Source organism: Tachysurus fulvidraco, chromosome 8 (assembly GCF_022655615.1).
Source record: "Tachysurus fulvidraco isolate hzauxx_2018 chromosome 8, HZAU_PFXX_2.0, whole genome shotgun sequence".
Lineage (NCBI taxonomy): Eukaryota > Metazoa > Chordata > Actinopteri > Siluriformes > Bagridae > Tachysurus > Tachysurus fulvidraco.
In genome coordinates, this window is record NC_062525.1 from 20,697,395 (window position 1) to 20,716,837 (window position 19,443).

General features: G+C 41.1%; 1 protein-coding gene across 3 annotated transcripts in view; it reads left to right on the top strand.

Moving 5' to 3' along the window:
• Positions 1-886: 886 nt before the first annotated feature.
• Positions 887-19,443, top strand: part of raraa (retinoic acid receptor, alpha a) — a 77,546-nt gene continuing 58,989 nt past the window's right edge. For all 3 annotated transcript variants that reach the window (XM_027176869.2, XM_027176872.2, XM_027176873.2), the window contains exon 1: positions 887-1,570. The gene's annotated coding sequence lies outside the window, so the exon portion shown is untranslated. The remainder of the gene's footprint in view (positions 1,571-19,443) is intronic.

The window sequence follows — 19,443 nt, forward strand, 5'->3', positions numbered from 1 at the left end:
TTTCTCAACAGGGGGTTAATGCTAATGTTAACGCTAATGTTTAAAAGTCTCTCTCCAGTTCTTAACAGCCTCTGTGACTTCAGCAGGACATCTCGTAATGAAATGTCAGAAAGTGTAAAGCTGTCTCGTTTTGGATTTAAAATAACTCCAGAAGGTTTATGAGGATTATATTATCACATGATGTCAGAGAGTGTTTTAGCCACTCTGTGTAGTGAGGGCATTTCTTATTTAAGCTGCAAATAATCACACGATTCACATAAAAAATGTGAACTTGCACATGACAATTAATGGATGTTTTAGATATTATACTTTTTTTTTTTTTTTTTTACATTTTTTAAATTTACACATATTTGTGTGCTTTTCACGTGATTTTGCCATCGTTTTTTTTATTATCATTTCCTTTTGATTTTTCTTCAGAATTCATTTATTGAACTTCCATCCATCCGTCCATTTTCTACCGCTTATCCGGGGTCGGACAAACAAACAAAAAAACAGAAATTATTATTATTTTTTTTATTTCTGCACAATTTGTTTATTTTTATTCTGCCCCTTGCAGTTATTGCAATTTTAGGGACATAACACGTTTTTAACTCACTTAAAAAACACACACAACACATTCACGTGTTATTACGTGTTACTTCCATGTTACTTAATTAAATCATGAAACTTGAAGCTTGCAGTATTGATAATTGTTTTGCTGGAACGTATATTCAGTAGAAGGGATGCTTTGTTTTGAGAGCTTGTCAATCAAACAAGCCACGCCTCCTAGCTATGGTGCCGTGACCTGCGACAGTGTTATGTTTTGGTGGCATATTTGACAGACGCTTTTTATCCGTAGCGACGTATAAAAGTGCTTTATCCATGAACACGTCCATCCTGACAGGCCACAGGTTAAGAAATAAAACAGATGCTAAAAGTTTCAGATCAGATTTATCAGACATTTCTCAGCTGATGCTGTTCTGCTGTTGATGGTCATGTCTTCAACCTGGAGTCTGAGCGCTGGGTTAAAACAGCAGTCCGGTGGAACAGCAGCTGGATATTAGGCTATTATGTAACCTCAGAAATTGAGACAAGGGGTTAACGGGGACACTCCTCCGCCAGACGGACCGGCGCTGCGCGAGAGGAAAACGGAGAAGGGAGGAGGCGGGGTCAATCGCGCGCGTCGGATTTCACAAAACACATACACACGCAGATACACACACGCTTGCACACGCAGGCACGTGACTCCAAATGGCCGCTGTCGCTTCCTCAGCCTCGCGCAGAGCTCCGTCCCCACTTCCCGTCTCTCCGTCCGAGGCTTTCCAACGCGCGCGCCGTTTCTAAGCCTGCTTTCCTGTTTCCCATTTGGAGGTCACTTGCGCACGGGGAGGGTTACACACACACACACACACACACACACACACACACACACACACACACACACACACACGCGCGCGCGCACAGAGCAAGAAAAACGCCGGCACGACACCCTGGAGTAACAGCATCACCGCTCATCAGAACCGAACCGGCGAGAAGAACTCGATCAGTCGAGATACGCCGGTGGGCGGAGCCAACAGGTTCCAGCTTCCAGGTATTCATTCTTTCCTTCTTCTCCAAAACTCCTTGCTTACACGATCTGCTCCTCCTGTCATTCTCATCAGCAACATTTCTCATACTGACATGTTGTTTTTAAAGTTCACCTCCCACCCTCAACCACATCAGATATTGTTTATCATGCTGATCTTTCTGGTGGTTGATGAATTTATTCATTATTTCAGTGAGAACGAGAAGTTACGGGTTGTTGTGTTGCCCTGATGTCATGGCTCTGTTATTACGACAACAGACATCAGACATAAAAGTGACACAAACAGTCATGATTCATTGTCAGCGACTCAAAAGCACGAGTTGTCGTGCACCATTTCCCAGAGATGGTGGCCCTTGTATTGATGCGAAATCCAGCATGCAATTAGTGAGCGAGATAGAGAGCTATGGGATGACGAGCACAATGTTGTTGGCGTAGATATTAAGAGAAATCTGTTAAGATGATGAGGCACCAGAACTGAACGCACTAAAGTGCCACTGCATCGCACTCTTTTGTGTTAACAAATAATTCATACCTACCTCACCTGCCGTATAGCAGAGTAAGCATTACCTGTGCATAGGCTTACATTAATCACAGAAATAATGTTTTACCAGTTTCTTTACAGAGTATGTTGTCAGTATCCTAACATTATGCATTTGGAGCTGCTGTTGAAAGAGCTGCTGTTATAGATAATGAACCAACACATTCTGACCAATCAAAATCCAGCATTTGTGATATAAACAATCATTTACAATGTGCTTAATCACTGTTTACTCCGACAAGTGGGTACGTGTTACACTATTCTGTCTCAATCAATTCTTCCGACACACCAGTTCCATCAGAAAAAAAGTAAAAACGTTCCCCCGCTCTGCTTCCTTATAAGACGAACTGCAGAAAACAGAATGGAAAAACCAAGAGAAAAAAGCCTGATAGTGACTCAACATCTCCTGGCAAAAATTATTTATTTCTTTTTTCAGAGTTTCTGATGGTTTATTTAACTTATTTTCTTTCCCGCATGGTACTTGGAACAGATTGTTTTTTTGGGAGAGGACAGCAGAAGGACTGGACGTTTTTAGAGGACCGGAGTGTGTCAATGTGGAGTGTACAAAAAAAAAAAATCCCACACACACAATGCAGTGGATTGTGTTTGTGACAATGGTGCTATTGTTACGGGGCTTAACATAGTGCTGTGTCGCCCTACTGGGTCCTGATGGTGTCAAACTGTCAGATCTACAATTAATGCACAACTTAAACCAGTTACGGATTGCTTGGGTTGCTTGTGCGCCAATTGTTCCTTGCTTTGTGCTTTTTCCCCCAACCTATACACACTATATTTGCAGCAAACCTACAAATGACTACAGAAGCATACTGCACGTCAAAGGATTCCTCTGTAAAGTGTTAGTTTCACTCAAAGTTCCAGCTCAGCATATGATGGTCGTTTTGTGTGTAAAGAATCAATTAGTAAAGAGGACCAGTCGCTTCAAAAATCCTGTTTATTCTCTTGACTTCCTACAAAGTTTATATTTTAAATCAACAAGTAAATTAAGTCTCTTTTTCCAGAGGCTGTTATCTCTCAAAGCAGTTCCCAGAAGTTGTTTAGGCTCTGAAGGAACCAGACGTAGCTTTTTTTCGTCTATGAAGAAAACAGGCACTGTTTCTGAAGGACATATAACTGACAAAAAACAGCCCTGGTTCTGGACAACGGCATCTCGGGGAATAGGGGTCTGTTTCTGCAGGTTGTTTGGGTCTGACACAGGTTCTGTTTCTGGGGAACATTATCTCTTGTAACTGGTTCTGTTTCTGGAGAACGTTATCTCTCGATACAGATTCTGTTCCTGAAGGACATATAACTGATAAAAAACAGCTCTTGTTCTGGACAGCAGCAGCTCAGGAAGAGTTGTCTGTTTCTGCAGGTTGTTTAGGTCTGAGTCAGGTGCTGTTCCTTAAAGGCCCTTTGGTTTGGAGAGCAAGCGTGCAGGTTTTGTTCTATTCTGCATGTAGGAAGCAGGAAGATTCAATTCAAAGGGCACTGAAAAGAATTAACTCTTGAAACAGGATTGTTTCTTGAAATTTTTCCTCTCAGAACAGTCTTTGATCATAGAGCCAGATTATCTGGAGGTTGTTTATCTTTATCTTTAAAGGCAGTTCCATAATGTCCAGAAGACAATATTTCTGGAAGCCTGCTCTAAGGAAAGCAGGTTCTGATTCCGGAGAACACGTTCAGCAAGCAGGATTGATTTCGAAGGGTCTTTGGCATTGAAGGAAACAGAGTCTGTTTCTGGAAGACCTAATTCCTTCTGTGTTTTATTTCTAGAAGGTGTTAAGCTCTCAAAACCAGCTCTGTTTACATAAGTTTATTTAAAGCATTTTCTGGATATTCACCTCTGCAAAAAGCCCTTGTATTTTGGAATGGCTCCATTTAAAGCAGACTCTGTTCCTGGAAAGTGTTAACTCTGGAGATAGTTTTTGTTTCTGGAGAACATTAGGTCTACAGTTTGGTTTTGTTTCTTTAGAATTTTAGACCTAAATTTTAGCTCTGGAGCCAGGGCCTGTTTTTGGAGAATGCTATCTCTGAAGGCAGGTTATGTTTTTGAAGAACATTAGCTCTGAAGACAGGATCTGTTTCCAGATTATGTTCTCTCTTGAGACTGGTTGTGTATGTTGAGAAGGTTATATCTCAATACAGGTTCTGTTTCTGGAGACAGGTTCTTATGGCTTTATGTTCTATTTGGGGAGGATTTTATCTTTTGAAGGCTGTTATGTTCGCACTGAAATCAGAAATCAGTTATTGTTTGTCTAAAATATTAGCTTCAGGAACAGATTCTGGAAGTGCACACAGATTTTAGATTGCATTAGGTCTGGAATGAGGCTGTGGAATCTGTTTCTGGAGGATGTCTTGCTCCGAAGCAAGCAGTTTCTGTTTTTGGAGAACACTCAGCCATGTGCCATGCTATTGGACTGGTACTCAGCTGCCAGGAGCCTCCCACATGTTCTGGCCTCGTGTTGATGTGGTCAGACCAAGCTAGCCAAACAGATCAGCCCAAACCACATAGACAAATTAGGGCTGAGGAGTTGAGCTGTGGCATGCAGAGGTGTAAAACCTCATTTTCCAAGAAGGTCTTCTGCAGTCCTGCTTGGAAAAGGGATCATAAAGTTTTGTCTTTGTTTCATAAGTGGTTGTTCATAGTGGAGTTTGAATTAGATACTGGGAACACGTAAGCCATTATTTTGTATGATTGCAGAAGATCATTTTTTTCTGAGATGGTTATCACAGAAGCTATGAGCCATTAGGAGATGTTTGATAAGAGTTGGACCTCTTTGAGCAATACTAAACTAATACATAGCTAATCGGTGTAATCCATCTCGTGTTCCTCAAGACAAACACAGCAGTCGAGGATGCTTCACCGGAGTGAACATTGCGGCTAATGCAGCGGAAAGCATAGTTGCGAGGCTTTGGTGAAGCTCAGTAACATGTGATTCGCCTTGTAGTGCCTCTGGGGGAGAGAAGGAGTGTGGGAAAGGCCTGAAAAGTGCAAAGAGATTGTGAATGAAAGGCAGGATTGGGAAGTTAAACCCCTATGATGTGCTGAGAGACGCGTGCGGAAGCTCCATGAATGCTGATGCTCTTCTGCCATTAGTGAGTCCACGCCAGGACTCAACTCCATCGCAAGGGATGAAGGCTTTTCTTTTTATATCCCCCCTCAAACCCAGCCTGTCTTTTTGGCTATTTCTCCTGCGTCTTTGATGGTATTAAAGTTTTCACGTGTCAGACAGCACAGATCCCAGCGAGATGAAGAATGGAGAGATGAGAGGGAGAGGGAAAGGGAGCAACTAGGTCAGACAGATTGGATAACTCAGTTGCCTCTTTCAGCCTCTTGAAATGGGCGTGACTTTTTCTGCTACACATTTGGTGAAGCACACTTTCAAGCGCTTACAGTAAAAAAGGTCTCTCCTGCCAAGGTGCTTCAGGTGCTTCCTGGGTCGACACCATGATACTTGACTTTATCCATGAGAAAGAAGCGGACACAAATTTGACAACAACCAGAATGGAGAAAAGGTGGTATGGTGAGATTTTCCCGGGGCTGTGCTAACAATAACTGGGGAGAAACTAAGAGAAAATAAGTCCTCTGATGAAAACAGTCTGTTTTCATCAGAGGACTTATTTTTGACATTTTTCTGATTTTTGGTATTGTTGAAACCATCTTGGTTTAAGCTTCTTTTTGGTAAGAAGAGTTTGAACAAAGGCAACCCGTAGATTTTCTACATTCCTGGTCCAACTGAAAAAGAAAAGCCCATATGTGTAGTTAGGACGAAATAAGCCATAATCATAATAATAATCATGGAGCATTGCAGCTCTTGGCTTTATGTGCTTTCCCTGCTATCAGCATCCCAACTAGAACAAGCTGTTCAGCCTTTTATTTGTCATGAAAGTGCTGACGTGGTTTTGTAATTCGCTTCTGTTACACTACAGTATCATTACACATATCAGGAGTCCGTGGCTATAAAAAGCGCTGTTTTCCGCCACAAAGTTAATAACACCAGACTGTAACTGAACCTGGTGACCTTTTGTGTTGAAAGAGGCTTTTATTTTCATGTGTATCAATGTAGTAGCACTTCTTCGTATATCTCTTTCTCTCTTGCTCTTGGTCCTACTCAGGCTTAGGATTTCAAGCTGCAGATTAATTGAAGCGATATTCGTGACCTCAGACAGCCGTACTACGTTTATATTCACCAGTGACGTTTTAAATTTATTTGTCCCCCTGTGCTGATGGTATCTGGGACTGGATTCGGAGCATTTATACCGGTATGTAGAGGTTTGGAGCTGTAAGTACAGTACCTATCCCTCCTTCCAAACCCCCTCTTCTTTAATAAACGGCCTCCTCTGGGCTGTTGCATTTCCCTGCAGGACAGCACCATTAGTTTTGACGGATGATCTGTTCTTCCTTTGAAACGGCAATCTTAAGCACATTGTCATAGAAAATCTGATTCACACAACCACCACCACCGCCGCCCCCCCCTCCTTTTTCCTGCCACCATTCTCTATCTTGTTTCACACTCCTCTCCCTCCACTTCAGCCAGGATTCTAATTCTCCTCCTTTTCCCCTCTCAATTTGTCGCTAATTTGCTGGAAGTGCTCTTTGCCTCAAGGGCCGCTTGAGTTCTATTGTGTTTCATCTTCATTTCGTCTTTCTGTGTGTGTGTCTGTGTGTGGAGTCAGAACGTCAGATGGTTTTGCGCTGGCAGTGCGTGTGTGAACTGATGCTTTATATGTGGGGATCGGTAAGGACGTATGTCTCTAGCGGACGTATTACTGTAGACGTCTACAGAATGTTAGCAAGCACCTAGTGCACTATTTCCCGTAAAACACTGTTTGGATTTTGTCTTTCTGATGGATCATACAACTTTTGTCCTTGACAAACCCAACACGTTTTATTTCAAAGTATTGGCACCCTTCGTGTAATTCAGAGCAATGGCCACTAAAAGTAGCCTCAAAAACAAGCTCATTCCTAAATCACAGAGCACCACATTTTAAAGGCCGGTATCACTGCTGAGAAGATCGTAGCATTTTTAATGTCAAATTATGCAAAATGTTCTTCCTTGTGCGTTATCGTGGGGTTTCCGTGATCCTCAAGTGGTCGCATTTCCTCATAGATAGTATTACAGATGCATTTTCAGGTAACATGACAAGCTGTGAATAAAAACAAGAGTGAAAAAAAAGAGACTGTTTATATCTAGCTGATATATGATCATAAACTGATATATATATAAATATAATTATAAATAAATGATGGCATGTTTGTGAATTTATCACCATGCACCACCACCATGCATTGTGGATTATTACTTGCTAGATTATTTCTGGAGCAACAAGATGAGAGCAACAAAATATCGAATGCCGAGAGATTTCCCAGGATATGTGTCCTTTCACAAAGACCTAGTACATCTGATCTGATTACCTTTTATACATATATTAGGTTTTATGAGAATTATGTTTAGTGTCTCTACCTAAAAGCTACAAAATGGCTGCACAGATCTGTTTGGCTGAGGACTAAACAGTCTTTAGATTGCATCCTTTGCAGTAATTGTCCACATAGTTGAACTGCTCGTTTCTTTGTACATTCCCCTCTTCCTTTCTGTAGGAGGTACCAAACAGGCTATTAATGAGATACAACAACCCTTAGAGGAAAAAAAACAAACCAAACCCTAAATAGTGGTGAGCCACAGAAATATAGCACTGAAGCTCTCCCACAGTCTGAGAGCTGGTGTGAATGAAATTAGCCTGAGCAGTGACGGATGTGTCGGCGTAAATTAAACCAGCTCCCCCTTCTGCTAGGTGACAGCACAGAGGTGATTAGGCCTCGTCTCCGCAATGTTTTGTAATTTATGAACCTACGCTTCCGTATCGCCTGTGCTCGAACAGCGGCCCCACACACTCCATTGACCATGGCCATTATAGCCGAGAGCTGGGGAGTTAAAAATGGCCTCATTTTCCTCTTGAGGAGCCACATTTTCCTCAGGTCTGAGCGTAGTAAACATCCCCAGTGTGTTGTTTTGGTCCTCATGTGCATTAAATGTGCTGACTCTGGCCCAAAGGTAACACTTTTGTTGGTTTGTGTTTGTTGTGTATGATCCAATGCTCATGCTTTATTCTTAACCTTAGGTGACACGTGTATTTTACTACATACAGTGTTACTATATGTTAAGGGAAATATTTTCTTTGGTTAAATTGAATGAGGTCACAGCTTGTCTGAACTTGCTTTTCTAGTCGTGGTAAGATTTTTTTTTCCCACAAAAAGCTGAAGCTTTTTCGAAACAGGAGGCTTGGTGTAAGTCATAAATGTTAGAAAAGTCAACATTTATATTCAGGTATAAGAGAACATTGTCATTGCCCTATAGTTGGTCTAACACAACACTGATCTTTTTTCTTTTTTTTTTAAAAAATTAGCATTGTAGAAATGTTTACCTTTGGTACGGATAGGTGTATTCCTATTAGTCAAGCGCTCCTTGGTTAAAATGTATCCCCACGACAGGCCTCCCACCATCACATGTTCATTTGTTTTTTAACGTTCCATCAGTCTACTGCATTCCTTGCACAGATCCCCTTCAAAAATGCATTTATCAAAAGGCTGCAACATATTTCATTTTTAAATTCCTATTAACTTCACCTCTCGATGGAAGGTATTGCACATCCAAATGGGAAACCCATGGCAACTAGTGCGAGGACTCGGAGATCAGCATTAACAAATCACCCGTTAACGAGTATTTCACAACGCTTGAATCCATCATGTGGAAGAATCCTTTGGGGAAAACACTGAAACCTTGTTTTGTGAAATGAGTTTTCACAAACACAGTGCTTCATTGCATGTTGTCAGAGCAGCAGCGTTTTTGGTTTATGGCTTCCTCTGACAGAACATTTGTGGCTGGTTGAAAGTGGGGAGAGTTACGAAATTAAATTGAAAGACGCCCGTTGTGCATAGAATTTGTTTTGTTCTTAGATTCTTCTGCTTTCCGAAGTCCTCGTTTTCTTGCACATCTGCACCCAAAAAAAAAAGGGCCAAAACTACAGCATGCTCTTTCCACTCAACTTTCCTGAAAGTCTCCGCTGCAATAGTTCCTCAATCACCAGCTTGACAATACACCCTTTTTAACCCTTGTATGTTGTTCGTATTTTTGTTACTCAGCCAGTGTTCGTGGGTCTGGTGATCTCGCTGCATTTTTGGGGTTTTAATTATGTTAAAATACTCTACAGATGTTTACTTCATCCCAATTACAAGCAGTATAAACAGCATATATGGTTAATATTTGCCCTTTAGCTTTATTACATCACATTTTTTAATTAAAGTGCTACTTGTTTTTTTGTTGTTTACTTTTTAATAAAATGGAATAAAAAAACAGAAAATCAAATTTAATCAAGTTATGAGTGGGAAAAAATCAACAAATTTACAAGGAAGCAAAGTTTTTCAAAACTATTGATGTTTATGAATATGGGTCCCACAGACACCGAACAACATACAAGTGTTAATCAAGCCAGCCACGTCACCACACCACCGTATCTACTCTTTTCCCTCATTTCTTTTAAAGTTAGCAGGAAAAAGAAAAAAACGACATTGTTGTCAGAGCTTCTGTTGCAGAAATTTAACTTGCACTTTCTGACCAATCAGAATTCTAGAGCCTTGTGGAATAAGTAATATACTGAATTCCAATGAGGAACATCTCCACTGTACTATAAACAGCAGGTGGGTGGGGAACGGTGCATACAAGCCCAGAACATGTCCTTTAGCCAACACTGAAGGCTTTAGTGTTGTAACTCGCCTCTTCTGCAACTTGTGCACAAACGACCTTTGTTCTGAGAGCCGTCACTGCCCAGTGGCCAGAGTTTTGGAATCAGCCGATTTGGATTTGCGGTAAACATACCTCATACAGGGTACATGACTTCCAGCTCTTTTTCCTCCCCTCTTTATTTTGGCCCGTTCTATTGTGTGCTTAATGTAATTTTTACAGCTTTTAAAGATGCGTGACGTGCCAGTAGTCTGATTGTTAGCCAGCATCTGGAGCTGATTCAGTTCAGCCCGTGATCGTTAAAATGAAAAAAAAAATGAAAGAGAAAATGAAAAATCTCCCTCCCTGACGTAACTCTTCAGTAAGCACTAAAGAGGATGGTGCCAGCTCGGCTTGTTGGCTTCTCGGCTGCTACACACACACACACACACACACACACACACACACTGTATGAAGCACCACCAGTAGTTGGTCTTCATTAGTATCCAAGGTTGACAAGATAGCAATGCTGAAGGTCTTTCAGTTGGTTGTCAGGGCAATTTATTTGCAGAGAATTCCTTAGTTGTTATAAATGCTGCTCATCACCCTTTGGCCCTGAAAATGTCACTGGGTTTGACCTTTGATCCCAGTCCTGCCACACAGCTATAAAATCTTTAGGGATGGGACGTGGGTACGGTAATGCCTTCTTAAAGGCCACTTCGATTTGTCACTGTGTGATTCATAACAGAAATCTGAACATCTTTATTCTGTATTCTTCTGTATATGTGAAATAGACTGTTCTGGTGGGTGGGGATTTGATTGGCATTCCAACAATGGGTGTTTTCCATACAGCCCTGTATGTTATAATTTTGAGTCGCGTTCCTGAGTCGAGATTTCCTGAAGCTAAAGTAAAAAATGTTTTTCCCCATCCTCCAGAGATTCAAACGCTGTTGATGTCACTGCCATATGTGGCAGAAAGTCTAAGAGAGCAAAATTGGCCATACTTTTAAAGAGGGAGTGGTATGTTCTCTTTTTCTTATCAATCACAGCAACACTAGGCGATCGTGGGCTTCTGCGGGCTCGTGCATGCAGAAGTGGGTGAATAACACAGGAGTACGTTAAGCCACCCCAAAGGAGAGAGATGAAACATGTCTGGGTGTGGAGGAGGGGCAAGTGAAACTTTAACTGGGTGTTGGGAGGGGGAGGTGAAATGTGACTGGGTGTGGGGGAGGTGTGGTTGATTGGGTGTGGGGGGAGTGTGAGGTAAAACATGGCTATGTGTGGGGGAGGGTAAGGTGAAACTTGACCGTGTATGGGGGAGGGTTTGTGACTGGGTGTGGGGGAGGGGAGACCAATCATGTCTGGGTATGAAGGAAAGGTGAAACCTGTCCAGGTTGTTAGGGATTAGTAAAATGTGACCAGTTGTGAGGAAGGGGTTGATGATGTGGGGAAGGGGGTTGAAATGTGACTGAGTGTGGGGGAGGGGTGTTTAAAATCAACTGATCGAGGGTTGTCACTTGACAAGCAGTAGGTTAGCTTGTAGGCAGGACTTTTTCAGAAAATATGGACAATAGACTGTCATTTGAAGAAGAGATGGCATGATATCACTTTTTCTTTTTCGATAATAAAACCTTAGGTATCAGTCAAAACAAATATTTATTTTGTAAACAGACATAATAAAATTGACCCTAAATTGACCCTAAATCCCAGCACAGTCTTATACATAAAATATTTCTAGTTCCATAAATGGATTTCTTTTCCAAATTCAGGTCGTCTTTTGCTTATACTTGTTACATATTATCTGCCATATCCTACCTAACATTTTTGCTGGTTTCGGCCCATTAATGTTATAGATACCGGGTTCGGTGCCTTTTCTAATTTGAAAAGTTTAGTAAAAATGAATCATACGCAATTAAGCTAGCGAGGTCACAAACTGGACACTTTTGATTCAGGTTGCTGTTAACCGGTATATATTAGATCTCTTTCCTCACCAAGCAAAATTCAGTAGAGAATTTGATTTAAGATTAGTCAGCATGACGCAACCGTGTGAGATATTCAAATTCCTGATGGTATCCATGGTGTAGGCTTGCAGAAATAAGAAAGCACTTTTTGTTTGCTTTTGGCCCCAGATGCCTCATATCTGCACTTCCTGTAGTAACAAAGAGTTATGCAAATGTACTTTGCTTTTGCGTTTGCCTTGGATCCGCGTCCGACTCCAAGTTATGGTTTTCACGGCAACTTCTTTTTAAATGAAATGTCTCCACGGGTTTTGCCTTGCTTTGTGGGTTTTGACCCATGATCCCCGATTGTGCACAGTTTAAGTTTCTCACAGGAGAGCTAACTTTAGCTGGAGGAGAAACAGCGAGGATAGCAAGGATGCCATCATCAGAACTGTTTCTTCTTTTCCTTCTGTTGCCTCCTTGCTGACATCTTGAGGCATTTCACAACGATTGCACGTTCTCTTTCCTAAAGAAAAATCTTTATAGCGCACAGACGCACGGCCTCGATGGCATAGCAGTCTTCTTTCAATCGAACGAATGGAAGTTCACTGATTGCCAAATTTGTTGTTCTTAAGACCTCTTCAGCTCTTTTATAAGATTTCTTAAATTGCAAAAAGTTGCGTTGCATTGCAACACATTCGCAGCTGTGGCAGCAAACAGGAGTCCGGGACTCTGCAGCTGTTTGTTGTGTCGTCGGTTTTGAAACTTCAGACCACAGAATCGAGGGCACCATGGCCTCTTGGCGAGTCATCATGCAGGTGGAACGGAGACTGCAACTCCTCAACATATGCAGTACACGTCACTCGATTTAGTTATAACATCCTGCTCTGTTAACTTGGGCTGCGATTTCAGACCCATTAACCATCCGCAGGGATTATAAGCCTAAAACATGATGTCTTGATGCCTGGTGCCTTTCCTTAAAAAAAAAAATCTGCTGTCTCTATGTCCGCTCACCAAGTGTTGAAGATCATGACCCATTTCAGCCTATTTCAAAGAATGGTTTTGAATTACAAATAATCTAAAGTGTGGTTTTCTGCTGAGTGCACTATTATTCAGAGAGAACGGGGGGCTGTTGAAAAGAGACCGTCTGGCCGTGAGTGTCTCGTCAGGAGGCTAATTAACATAAAAACAACCTCGAGATCGCTCTCAGCCACTTGTTTAACAATTTCTGGACATTTGATCTGCCCAAAAGAGTTGGAACCGAGTCAGATTTAAGACATTCATTCTTTTCTCCCCTGAACACATCAAATCATGAAATACTTTTTTTTTCTCCTTGCTCGAGTCTCTGATTTCTCACTCCAGATGTGATCTGCTGTATAGAATTCCTTGAGGATTCCTTCAGTGTCAGTATTGTCAGCGCATCAGAGGTTTCTCATACTTACTGCCTGATGCTTAGCCAACAGCATGCCGAGGTGTGAACCTCATCTGTCTGTTTCTTTCTCTCTGTCTGGGCAGCAGTGCTGTTCTTTCCATCATGGTCAGAATTTGTCTAGTTAAAATTTGGGGATAAAAGCTAACAGTGACTGAACATGAACGACTTTTGGCCAACATAAATCTCATTAAATTTGGACTGTATATTCAGTCACACAAAAATGACACCAAAATTCAGCAAATTGAAACTTTTTTTTCCTTTGTTAGTTTATTTTCTTTGTATCAGTGAATAAAAATGTATTTGGATTTTGATAGAATTTTCAGGGACAGAAAGTTAACAAAATTCGATTACGGAATTTGCTGTTTTAACCACTACCAATAAAATGGATCAGGTAATAGCTGAATATAATGTACAGAAAAATTATACAAATTAATTTTGGGAACAATGTGCACAAAATGCAAGACAAGACAAGACAAGACAAGAACCTTTTATTGTCATTTCAACCATATATAGCTGTTGCAGTACACAGTGAAATGAGACAACGTTTCTCCAGGATCATGGTGCTACATAAAACAAAGACAGGGCTAAGGACGTGTAAGTAGTCTTAGCCACATAAAGTGCAACTGTGCAACCTGGTGCAAACAATGCAGGACAAGACAAACAAGACAATGCAGGACAAAAGACAGTGCAGGACAAAAAACAGTGCAGACATAAAGTTACAAGACAATACAAAAAGTACAAAAAATGCAATACACAAAAGACAATAAACAGTAATAATAATAATAAACAGCGCCGACCGACCGGTGTATATACTGAATGTTCAAACAATATTTCGTGCAGTAACATTAGAATGAACACAGTTTCTTAGCAGCAGGTCCTTTGGATAATATATAGAGTTGTACAAAAAAAAAAAAACAGCAGATGACTGAAATATTGTATAGTATGTGCGTAATGGCTGAGATATTGTACGATATGTGCAAAAACAGCTGAAATGTTGGACAGCATGTGCAACATGAATTCCAAATTTTTCTTCTTTTGTTTACACTCCCTAAACTGACGGTTAAGTCCAGATTATCACTATAAATTGGCACTGGGACGGAAAAATTGTATTCATTGACACAACGGGAATGTTTTCGTGTCAGGTTCATACTGTATAAACAGGCTGACTACAGGGAATCTTGCTCAATCTGGCAACAGTGAAGGAGTCCCGGGTAATGTTTGAAGACAACCCGAAACTAAGCAATGTTTCTAATTCTCATTATGGCTAAAATGAGTTGTAATGTGATACGTTATTTTTTGGCATTGCTAAGAATAATCTGATAAAGGTTTGTAAACGAACAGGTTCATCATGTTAAGATAAGCTTAAACAGGAAACATTATTACTGTTTATCTTTCAGCAGAATATATAAAATGCAGAAAAGAAGCAAAGAGGGTGTGCTAGCAGGGACGATTAATGCTCTGGCATTATCTCGATGCATCATCAAGCTTTGGAATGTTGTGCTAAGCAAAGTCTGTTGGACAGGTGGCTGGAAGGGGGTCGTGTTAATTGATTAATGAGAGCAGTGATCTACGACATCCCCCTCCACCCCCTACAGGCAGCTCTTAAAGCAACACTGTCACCCTAAATCATCTCCTACCAGCTCAGGGAAGAAGAACTCGAACAATTACTGGGATTAGCATAAGAATATGCCCTCGCTTGCTCTTTGTGAAGTTTGGCTTTTGAGAACTTGGCCTTTGGTTCAGGGTACCATGAAGACCAAATGGCTTATAAATTCCAGTGTTTAATTTATGGCTAATAGACGTTTGCGTGTTTTTTTGTGTTGCCATCTCAGGCAGTAATTATGATGTTTTTTATTGTGCAAAATGAGTCAATGTGGACCAAAAAACCTGCGTCCTGGACTAACTACAAAATAACCTTACAAGCAAATTGGGCTCTGATTCTGTTGCTGACGAGAGATTTGTAAGAGGCGTAAGTCTGAAATTCAGAAGAGAAACAAATCATTAAAACATTAAGGGAGGATGTTATCCATACTGTTTACATTTACATTTACAGCATTTAGCAGACACCCTTATCCAGAGTGACTTACAACTGAGCAACTGAGGGTTAAGGGCCTTGCTCAGGGGCCCTGCAGTGTTTTTATTTCAATTACTGTCCTATGGTTTAGGATACACCTTGTGATAAAAAGTGTTACAGCAGCTTACGCAAATGTTGCAGTTGAAGAGACTCAGAAACAGAATGTCCAGCTTCCCGAATAAGATTTGTTTGTTTACAGTTTTGTAATGTGATCTCACTGAATAACAGTGAAACCTGAGCTGACTCTGGGGTTTATCACTGAATGGAACAGTGATTTACAGTATCAACGCACTTTTCCCTTGAGCTTTTTCCTTGTCAGAAAAATACTGTCCCCATGCAGCTGTGGTCCATATTACGCCATTCTTGTCAAGGAATATTAATTATTGCTGCATGCAGCAAGGTTCTGTTTGACCCTCCCTTGGCTCTGGAGTTTCAGAGTTTATAGTTTTGTTTCCACAGGGGGTCTCCAAGCTCATATCCTTGGAACTCCTCTTCCATTGTCCTGTTGTTGGTTCTCAGCTCCAGACTCAGTGTGACACGGAAGCTTTCCAGGATTTCTTCAAATTCCTCTGGGAAACTGAAAGTGGAGGCCAAAGCCAAAAAGAGGCATCTTTTCTGCTCAGGTGGTGCAGAAATATGACTTCAGATATATTGGCCTGTAGAGTGGGACTCGGTGTCCTGCCGATTCCCCGGTGTGTGAACACGCACATTTATTTATACTTCCATTGTTTGATGTAGAGTCCAGTGAGATCAGTGCAGCAACTCTCATGACTTGTTAAAGTAAATCTGGTCAGAACCATCTCTGCTGTCATGGCATCCCATCGAGAACCTTGCATGGTTTCATGGTGTGTGTCCAGCCAGAGGACACTCATGCAGGACAAGTCATGCAGAGAACTGTCCAACTTGCCTAATGAGATCAGCTTTCCAGTTACGATTGTTGACAGCTTTGGTGTCTCTGCTCAGTTTGATCTGTTTCACCATGCCTTCTGAAAGCCAAATAAATCCAACGAATCACGTCTTTGCATATCTTCGCCAAACAGTGTTGAGTCTTTTTCCTTAAAAAGAAAAAAAAACAAAAAAACAATTGCGCTCAAATCTGTCACGTCATGAAAAATCGCAGGAAAAACTGCCCTGCACCCGGTGCACAGCATGTGATCTGTTCCACATCATGATGCTCTTGTCAAGGAATATTAATTGTTCTTGGACACAGCGAGGTTCCCTCCACCCCTCCCTCAGCTCTGGAGTTTCGGATTTTATGGTTGTGTTTCCACAGGGGCTCTCTGCCTTATGCCCCCACGCCTTAACCCTCATTGTACTGGTCTAGGTCCTTGGCTCAGGAATTATGACTTGGCAGCTTTTCCATACTCCCTGCTTGTTCCTCTGGGAGACAGAGGGTGGAGTGGGATATGTTAGTGTCTAAAAGCTAGACTAGCATTACAGTTCTGGTAAGCTCACCTTTCATAGTCAGTCAAGGAAGCTCTGGGTATAAATACATAGTCTTGCATCTCAAGGCCACATGTGGTTCTGTATATTCTTCCCTAATTCACCTTCACCAACTGATGATGTCATCCTTCTCACAATTGCAAAAAGTTATTTGGTTCCCAACACAAATAGGTATAACTATGTGGTATTCATCTTGATTTCTGACAGTGGCGGTTCTAGGGTTTTTCAGTAACAGGGGCCATTAAGGGGCCACATGTTACATTCAGGGGCCAAGTACAGTTTACATTCAAGCACTCAAAATAATTTACTCAGTACGGTGCAAATACATTTCTGCAGTCATTCCTTTTTCAATCGCTCGAGTGCTGCCAATTGTTTGGGTGTGGAATTGCATCTGTGATGCATCTGCAATCAGGGGCCAATCAGATTTTAGCAGGGGCCAGGGCCCACGTGGCCCCGCCTCTAGAACCGCCCCTGATTTCTGAGGAACCAGAATCTGGTTTAAATGCAAGGTAGTTGTGGTTATTGTTTACGACGAGACATTACAGTTCAAAAGTGCAGTTTTTTCTTCACTAATTGCTGATTTTCTTACACATTTTTGATATTGGAACTTTTCTTAATATATGCAATTATTTATGCAAAAATGGTTTCAACTAATTAAATATGCATACTTTAAAGTATTTGTTAGATGTTAATAGAATTAAAATGGCCATTTGATTGAACTCTAGAGAGCGTTTTACGGGACTGTTTGCTGGAATATCGTTTAGGTCAAGAAAACAGGCAGTGTTGCAAAATAAATATAGCTATTATCAACATTTTAGGAGATTCCTGTGGTCATCAAGAGTGGACAAAACAGTGGGAGTTTGGGTTGAGTTGAGTTGAGTTTCTGGTGAGAGGAGACGACTTGTACGTGGATCCAATAGATGATATCATCATTTTTACCTGAAATGATCTCACCTTCAAATAAGACCCCAGTTCTGTTCTACAAAGATAAAGAAAGGGAACGAGAACAGGACCAGTGCTGCAAATGTGAAACCAACTCCTCCACAAGACAGGAAGTGGGGTCATAGGTCACATAGAAGCCCCAGGCATGGCTCAGACAATTGTGATGTTGGGAAACAAGAGACAACATGTTATGGGAAAGAGTGGAGTTAGCTTTGGACTGGTCCTGTTTCACCATGTGGCACTTTGGGTCACACGGTTGACGTCTGTGAAATGACTGGTTCTGTTATTGAAACACTAAAAGTGTATTTGTTCTCTTGCTAACACACATGAATGATTGGGTTTTATATCTGTGTGTTTAGGCAGTGAACACGGACACACACAGACACACACACACACACACACACACACACACACACACACACACACACACACACACACACACACACACACACACACACCATGCTTGCAACTCTTTTCACATGCTAGGTGCTGAATGGATACTATGCTACCTTGCTATCTTTTGCTAGCATAAATTCAGGTCCAATGAAGAGCAAATTTAACAAATTTAAAAATAAATGGATGTTTTTCTGGTGATCTCTTATTAGAAATATAATGTGTTTGGCAGTCACTAACCAAACACCTGTTATATTTCTAGTCAGAGATCACCAGCACAACTTAATGAGGGTAGCTAGCAAGGTAGCTCAAAATGTTTAACTGCAAACAAAGCTAACTTTGAGGGAAAAACCTTTTCCTACTTCATCTGATAAAATAAAATTTTTATCAGTTAAAACTGCATTTTAGGATGGAAGTAAAGTAATGTGTTTGTGTTGCTACCGTGAACAAGAGAGAGGCAATCATTTGGATTTTAGTGTATATATTGTAAATGGTCTATATAATATAGCAGTACAGAGGATTGGATCTATCTGATCATAATTATTATTATCAATTTGTATGATTGCATACAGATTCAAACAGAAGAAGTGAAAGATGGTAAGGCTGTTTCTCAACATTGTTTTAGCGATAACCTAAAGCGACGTTTCACACAGATGCTGATTAGTGACCTTGGGCTTAGTGGATACTTCCAGATTCTTCTGTGCTGACAGAAGGATGCAGATGGGAACTCAAACCCTGGGATATTATGTATTAAAGAAAAAAACAAAGCTTGAATTGCTTCTTAACCTTGCTGTATTAAGGAGATGAGCTTCTAGTTGCTGTGTGTGCATGTGTGCGTGTGTGTGTGTTTGGAGGATTTTTAGCAGTCGGGTATAGCATTGAACTGTGTGTGTGTGCAGTGTGTTGCCCTCAGGGAGATCTTTCACACCATGTTTCTGTGGTCTCTCTCTCTCACTTCCTCATCATAGCTTCTTGGCCGAGGCACACAGAACACACTTGGAACGAGGCAAAACCTCATCCCTGTCAGTGATTATTTCCTGTTTTTGTTTCACATCCCTCCATTAGTCACATCTCTAATTCTTTCTCTCTCTCTCTCTATCTCTATCTCTCTCTATCTCTCTCTCTCTCTCTCTCTCTCTCTCTCTCTCTCTCTCTCTCTCTCTCTCTCTCTCTCTCTCTCTCTCTCTCTCTCTTTCATTGCCATTCTTATTTCGCCCGAAATAGATACAGTAGCTCACTGCTCTGCTAAGTCAAGCATTTTGGATTCTGGCTTCTGATTTGTCAGAAAGTGTTGATTCATTTTCTCTAGCAGCAGCTCTGACAGTAGGCTACAAATCTCAGGTTTATATTAATGCGCTCGCTCGAATATGTTTAATTCATCAATATTTTTTGATATGTT